Raw genomic sequence first — 7,665 nt, 5'->3', positions numbered from 1 at the left:
ATATGCATAATTCACATCAGTCCTTTATTAATTAGGCATTTACCCCATCTGTCCCGATAAATCAAATGTCCTCTACAAGGTGTCATTTTGTCTATTTGACCTCCTTATCAGTTTTCCTTGTAAAAGTAATCCTTGTTCCTGTGTTGTTGCCTAGCATAGTGATATGAACACATTTGTATGATGTACAGCTATAAAATGTAAGTGATAATTACAGCTGTTGTGAGTTAGTAATTTTTAACTATATTATATCAATTTGGGTGTTTCATTTGAGACTTTATTATAAAAGGACAGTCTTATAATTGTGTTTACTACGGATACAGTTTTGAAGCCAATGGATATACACTATTTTGACATCTCCATCCAATAAAAAAAAATTCATTACATGGTCTTGTAGCATGAGTTAATGCCCCACTGCCCTTCCAAGACACCCACTAAGACTCAGGTCTGTGGTACCCTGCTTCTATCCATTTTTGAGAGAAGACCAGTAGTTCAGGTATGTGACTACTTCTGAATGTTTTCTTGAGGAAACAGTTCTGCTAAACATTACTGCATCATCTATATGAAGAAATTGACCTGTATCTCTTCATTTGTCTTTGGGGAGATCAAAGGTGGAGTGAATTATATTTCTGCTTTTGGCAGACTTTGATTCTTAAAAAAAACCTGGTGTGAGGGTTCTGTGCTAGGGACACTTACTGTCCCAGTACAAACTCCCCTTTATTTTCATTCCCACCTAACTTTGTCATTTATTCAGTGGATTTGTGTCACACAGCAACTCCTTCTTCCCAGCTGAGCTCCCAGGATGGCATGCATTTGACTTAAAGACCACCTATCTCACTACATATCATCTTCCTTTTACTACTGGAAAGTTTCTTTCCTGGACCAAGGATCCAGGGAAAGGAGAAATGATGGAGAGGAAAGATGATAGGTCACAGTACACCGTGAAGGACCTTTTCATCGGCCATCCAGTGTTCAGACTCTTCAGACAATTCAATATCTCTAGCAACCCCACCAGTCCTGTCAGACCCCACAACCTAATTTGTGCCCATATACCACCAACACGCACATTCAGCTTGCACTAATGTCCCAGATATCCTCTTTTGCCTCAAGCTCCTTCCAGTCACCCTCAGAACTGATCTCACAGAGATCCACCACAATGCCTCAAAAGTTCTTCAGCAACCTCAGCAACACACCAGGCACCTGCTCTGCCAGTCCTTTGTCCAAAATGTCCCTGCATCCCTCCCTATGCTATTAACATTTCCAAGTCTTTTATTTTTCAAACATTTTGGATCAGGATGTGTAAGCCATAAGCTGGAATCGAGGGCTATGTGGAGATACTGTTCATACATACAAAGCCACTAGTTACATATGTTTTTATAAAGGACACACCTGGTGATGATATTAATAATCCTGGGGAGTGCAAAAGTTTCTTGGATAAAAGTTGTGTTTGGGCTGTGAAAAGGCTGCTGATCCCTTCTTGATGGCATGTCTGAGGACATGACGGTATGTGTAGGAGTAGGGAACGCTTCAGGAACATATATTGCTTCATAGCAGATCTGTGAAGGCAGCAAAGGGGTTGTCAAAAACAAAAAGAAGCTCTGTGTGGTCTGCGTGGAGGCACTGCCATCTCGTGGTGCGTGGTGTGTGCTGGGCACGCTGCTGGCCCAGCTGGATGTGCGCAGTCCGGAAAGCCAGGCGACGCACCAAAGCATTGCCCCCCGCTCACAGCCAGTGCGAACCTGAGGTACCACCTCTCCCAAGCGAGATTTGCATGACTAGCAAAGGACAGCTGCAATACATCATTAAGTTATATCAGCTAGGAAAAGCTGCTTTCTCTTCCTCTAGTCCCCTGGCACCTTTTACACAGTTTAACTCTTCAATTAATATTTTCAAATCACTTTACAAACTACATGACAACCTGGAAAGATTATGAACAACTGTTTCGGCTGGGTTTTTTGGTGTTGCAGCAAAGACACGTTGTTAAGGTAGCTGAAATTTCTCACTAAGAGTTGATTTTTAACTCTCACAATGTCAGCATATTTTTTCAGATAACTTGATTGTGCGGACACCAGATTAAAAGAAATCCTTCCAGCAGGCCGCTTTACCTGCTTTGCCAATGCTGAGCTTCCTCAAGGTTGCCTAATCCACCTAGAGCTGGATTTTCAGAGCAGTGCAGAAGGGTGGTAGAAGCTATTGGGAAAAAAAAAACAAAACACAAAAACAACCAAACAACAAAACAGGCCTGAAAAACACAAAAGGTTTCAGTGCATCTTCCAACTAAGGGAAGAAACAGTTTATCAAGTTAAATAAATGCATTGTATGACAGAGAATGATCTTCAGGAAAAAAATAAATGCTGTGATAAGAAGTACCCAATGCTGTAAAGCAAAGGTGGTGTTCAGTTCACAGGTTATGATAGCAAAATTTAGGTATCTGTGTGTTGCAGCCTATGTATGATTTGGATGTCTAAGCCAGTGGAAGTATTAGCAATACAGTTAGTGAAATCCATGAGCCACTCAGCTCTCCCTAAAGTAAACACCTACATACAGCTGACTGTATAGCTGTCTAGGCATCACTGGCTATTCATCTAGAGTCGGTTTCAGTTACATAAACACAGCTACCAAATGCCATTGGTAGCATGTCTGGGTGCATCCAAGACATCTGCACTGTCCTGGAGATATGATTCAGATTTTTGGATGCTTATGCACTTCTGGGAAAGCAGCTGGAGGCCAGGCAGGACACCACACAGCTCCGCTACTTTCATTTAAGCATCCAATGCCTGCTGTTGGTGTCTATTATCTGTAATGAAAGCTTGGCCAGCTAGTCTATGTGTACATGCCTTCCTACTCCCTCAGTCCTACCCCATGAGATAAACTCGACTCTGTACCTAAAGCATATTAAAGGAGGGTCATAGCTTGAATTCTTTGTATTCAGGCTGCCTGTGTGGTTGCATCACAAGCACGTTACGACTTTTGTCATCTACTAAACTGCTGTGCAAAAGTGATTCCTCTCCAGCAAACTCAATCTCAAGTCGTGTGAGTGGGCAAAGTTGATTGAATCCACACCCAAGATTAAAAACTGGCTTTAGAGGAGCCAAGCCCAAATAATAGGTTAGTGACTACATCCTCAAATGCAGAGATAAGCCCAACTTTTTTGGAAATCCAGTGATCGCTCATTGCTCAACTACTGGAATAGGCTACAGAAACTGCCAGATACAGTTTGATGGCTGTGCCCCGGCAGATAGAAGTTGCTAGAAATAGTCCTTTGGTAACATCACAGACCTAACCTATAAGTCTTGATAATGTAGGGTTAAAAAGTGATTTTAAATAAATTTGAACTAGACATAGGGAGAACTAAGAAAAAAAAAAAAGAATTTTTTGAGTATCTGAGTAAGAATATTTCAATTTAAAAAAATACATCTGGATTTGAGGCAGTACTCTCCTTGGTATGTTGACAGACCTAGTAAATGATGTTTTCCTGGTGTGTAGAGCAAATGCGCTACAGTGTGGTATTCTTTCTTTAAAATTGTGGATACCTACCATAGGGTTTTTAGAGTGGGCTGAAATACTTTTGGAGGTTTCTTTTCTTTCTTTGCCTCTTAAATATAAAATGAACCTAAAATAAATCTCGTAGACTAAGTGTAACCTTTCAAAATAAAGCCTTTTCCAGATTCTCTGTTCCACACCTGCTAATATCCCTGTTTAGTAAGGTAGTGACTGATGCTGCCCTTCTGCACATGGTGGAAAGGGGAGACAAGTCCTGTACCATGTCATCTAGAACTCAAATGGGGTGAGGCAGCCTCAGATCACCTAGTAAATCCACATAAATGGATTACCATAGGGTATCTACAATGATTTGAAATATAGCAAAAATGAAAATCCATATATCTGCTTTGTCCCCCTCAACTCCTGACCTGCCCAAGACCTCATTTCAACCAGGTCCTGCCTCAGCAATGCTGTAGGATGCTGATCTCCATCTTTGCAACAGCCCTTCCCCATCAAAGGCTCCACTGATTTGGAATGGATCCATAGGCTGACGTCCTGGCCTGGATTTGTACCTGTCTTGTACCTGCTTTGCCACCACGAACTTGACGGATGATCTGAACTCTTGGTTGAACCTCCAGGCCTTCCTTGCTTCCTCACTGGGGCTGTGACTGGCTGTACCGTCCGTGCAACGTCCCTTGTCGCCCAGCTACAGTTCCTCAAGATCAGCTGGCTTGGGCTGCTCCCTGGCACACCTCTAACCTAATTTTCAATAGATATATGCCCACTTCCCCATCAAAGGATGAGACCCCAAATATTTGACTTTGGCTAAACAGTGAGGGAGAACAGCAATCAAAAGATGTAGACTTTGTAGAGGATTCATAGGTACCTGAGGACCAGACAAAGACTTACAGTAGCTGAAGCTATTGAAAAGGTTGGGAGAAAACTCAGGTATAGGTCATCTACTGTGGAGTCCTCTGTTTCAGTAGGAAGAAAGTCCCTTATCTTTTAAAAATGAACCTGATAAAACACTTGAGGTTGGCTTTGACTGGAAAAGAAGTGAAACCCCAAAGCATATCACACGTGATAGAGAGCAATGGTTTTCCACCTTCGTCAACCGTCAGTGCCTTTGAGGACAACAGACTTTCTTTTCCTGTTTAGATCCTTTAGAAATAATATGTAGGTCCAAAAGGACCTGTGGATCAAACTTCAGAGCCACAGGGGCTATTAGTTGCAATGAACAGTGTGTTACATTTGTATTGGCAGTATGAGACCATAGTCATGCTTGACTAGGTCCTACACTTGGGTCACAACAACCCTATGTGGCTCTACAGGCTTGAGGAAGAGTGGCTGGAAAGTTGCCTAGCAGAAAAGGACCTGGGGGTGTTGGTGGACGGCCTGCTGAATATGAGCCAGCAATGTGCCCAGGTGGCCAAGAAGGCCAATGATATCCTGGCCAGTAACAGGAATAGTGCGGTGAGCAGGACTAGGGAAGTGATCATCCCCCTGTACTCGGCACTGGTGACGCCCCACCTCGAGTACTGTGTTCAGTTTTGGGTCCCTCACTAGAAGAAGGACATTGAGGTGTTGGAGCGTGTCCAGAGAAGGGCTGCAAAGCTGGTGAGGGGTCTGGAGGACAAGCTTTATGAGGAACGACTGAGGGAACTGGGGTTGTTTAGCCTGGAGAAGAGGAGGCTGAGGGGAGACCTTATCACTCTACAACTACCTGAAAGGAGGGTGTAGCGAGGGGAGGTCAACCTCTTCTTGCTAGTAACAAGCGATAGGACAAGAGGAAACTGCCTCAAGTTACACCAGGGGAGGTTTAGGATGGATATTAGGAAAAAATTCTTCACTGAAAGGGTTGTCAAGCATTGGAACTGCCCAGGGAAGTGGCTGATTCACCATCCCTGGAGGTGTTTAAAAGAGGTGTTGAGTGGTGCTGAGGGACATGGTTTAGTGGTGGACTTGGCAGTGTTAAGTTAATGGTTGGACTTGAAAATCTTAAAGGTCTTTTCCAACCTAAATGATTCTATGATTGATATTGATGCAGTGTGCTAAACATCTTCCTCACGTAGTCCACTGATTGATAATGAAGGAAGACTGTGCATGGCCCACTCATGGCAAAGACTTTACATCTTGTTGCTCCAGGACTGACTTTGCCCAGTAGAATTCAGAGACTTCTTCCCATGAGTAAGCTAACACTTTTAGCCTAAAAAACTCCATCCTCCTGCTTTAGGAAGAAATACACCACCCTGTAACTTCACAGACAAAAATTTCTCTTTGGTGCAATTTTATATCAGAACAGACTTATACAAAATGATAATACATTTATTGTGTCATCTACAGCAGTATACATGTTAAAAACAATTTCTCAAAACACAAAAAAGGTTAGAAAGCAGCAATTGATATCTGTGTTTCCACCTCATAACAAAGCTGAATAACCCCAGATCCCATTACCAATTAAACCAAATTTGACCAAAAAAGGTCAGTATTAGACCCAACAGGCCAGTAAGTTTGTACCTTGACACAGTCAAAAGCCAAAATACAACTTTCCATCCAGTAACTTGGTACTTCTCGGAGCTATAGCATGTTGCATTGCCACTAAATTGACAAGAAGGAAAAGAGCATGAACACACGAAATATTTGTTTTTACAGATTATACCAGTACACAAAGGCCTCTTGAGACTTCTCTGCAAGCACAAAGCCCATTGGAAAAGATGTGTCCAGAAGCCTAAGTCATTTCAGACACTGAAGAGTGTCATATCACACAGTGTCATATCACACAGTAATTCTTTACGTAGGTGAATTCCCCAAAAGGCGGCCGATAGGAAATTGCAATTTTAATCATAAGAAGGTGAAAGACCACGAGGTTCAAAACGTTGTTCAAGCTCTGCTGGTGTGTTTTCATACACAAAGTACAATGTGTATTTAGCTGAACTTAGCTCTTTAGTACAGATATGCACGGAGCTTAAAATCAGAGCATCCTCAACTACTACTGCGTACTCCGTATCTTCCTAACGTTTCCCTTAAATGCAATTCTGAGCTGGTTGCATCTGCCTGACTGCTAAAAGCAGAGGATAAAATCCTAGCATTTTTTCACTGCATGTGCACTATATACCATGATTTGTTTCTGGACACAGAAACACTAAACATATGGACACAATCTGACAAAGTAAACAAGACTTCCTGAAAACTACTCTCCGTGAGAGCTACTAAACCTTTTATCAGGTATTCACCTCCCTCAAATCTGGTTGGTAATACACAACAGAAGCCACCCCCAAGCTTTTCAAAACCATTATTTCTCAGCACGTGTGAAACAGAACAACAGTGACTGGGCAAAGTTGCCAGTGGAAAAGTCATCTATGTGTAGACTTCTACAGTGTCAACATCTGCCTCTGATCTGGTCAGCTAGATTTCCTGGTGGAAAGAAACAGACACTTGCAAAGTATGAATCATCTTATCCTTGAGTAGACATCAAAAATATGTTTGATGCTTGTACTCTAAAATTGCTCATTTGTCTCTTGTGACTACAGAGGCAAAGTGGAGAATCTAGATCAAAGGAAGATAACCTCGCGATAGATGTCTAAAGTTAAGTGATGTGGATATCTCCTTAGCTGCCTGCTTAGTGACACAGGATCTTTTCCAGGACTTTGCCTATGAGCCAGAATGCCTTATGCTGAAAATGCCAGATGTCAAAAAGGACACATATTTAATATAGCCCTTGATATTTACCTCTTTAAGACAGACAATCAGGTAAACCCAGCTATTTGGTTGCATCTTTGCACTACGTACATTTCTACCACTGCAGATCCCAGAGTCCAACAGGTGCTGCCTTTACATAGATATCAAAGTGTAGCTGTCTGAGTTTGGAGCTGCATCAACCCAGTGAGTTCATCTCAGTTACCTAGAGATCCACACAGAGCTTATAGATTGGAACTATAGGAGACACTAACCTTGTCTTGCAGCTGGAGACCAAGCAGGATCCCATGTGGTGTCCCATATATCCTGCTCTATCTGTTCGTACTACCATGACTTGCTTCTCTTTAGACCTTCCATGCTATAATAGCTCTGCTGAGGTCATATTTATTACTCCCTAGTGTCATGTAGCAGATGATTTTAAACATCCTATGTTTCTCTGGAAGCCTTGCCCCTGTGCGAACATCTCAGAACAAAAAAGAAAGTCTTAAC

This window comes from Charadrius vociferus, unplaced genomic scaffold, assembly GCF_000708025.1.
Source record: "Charadrius vociferus isolate BGI_N301 unplaced genomic scaffold, ASM70802v2 scaffold12, whole genome shotgun sequence".
In the NCBI taxonomy this organism is placed as follows: domain Eukaryota; kingdom Metazoa; phylum Chordata; class Aves; order Charadriiformes; family Charadriidae; genus Charadrius; species Charadrius vociferus.
The sequence above is the reverse complement of the archived record's forward strand: the minus strand, read 5'-3'. Positions refer to the sequence as shown.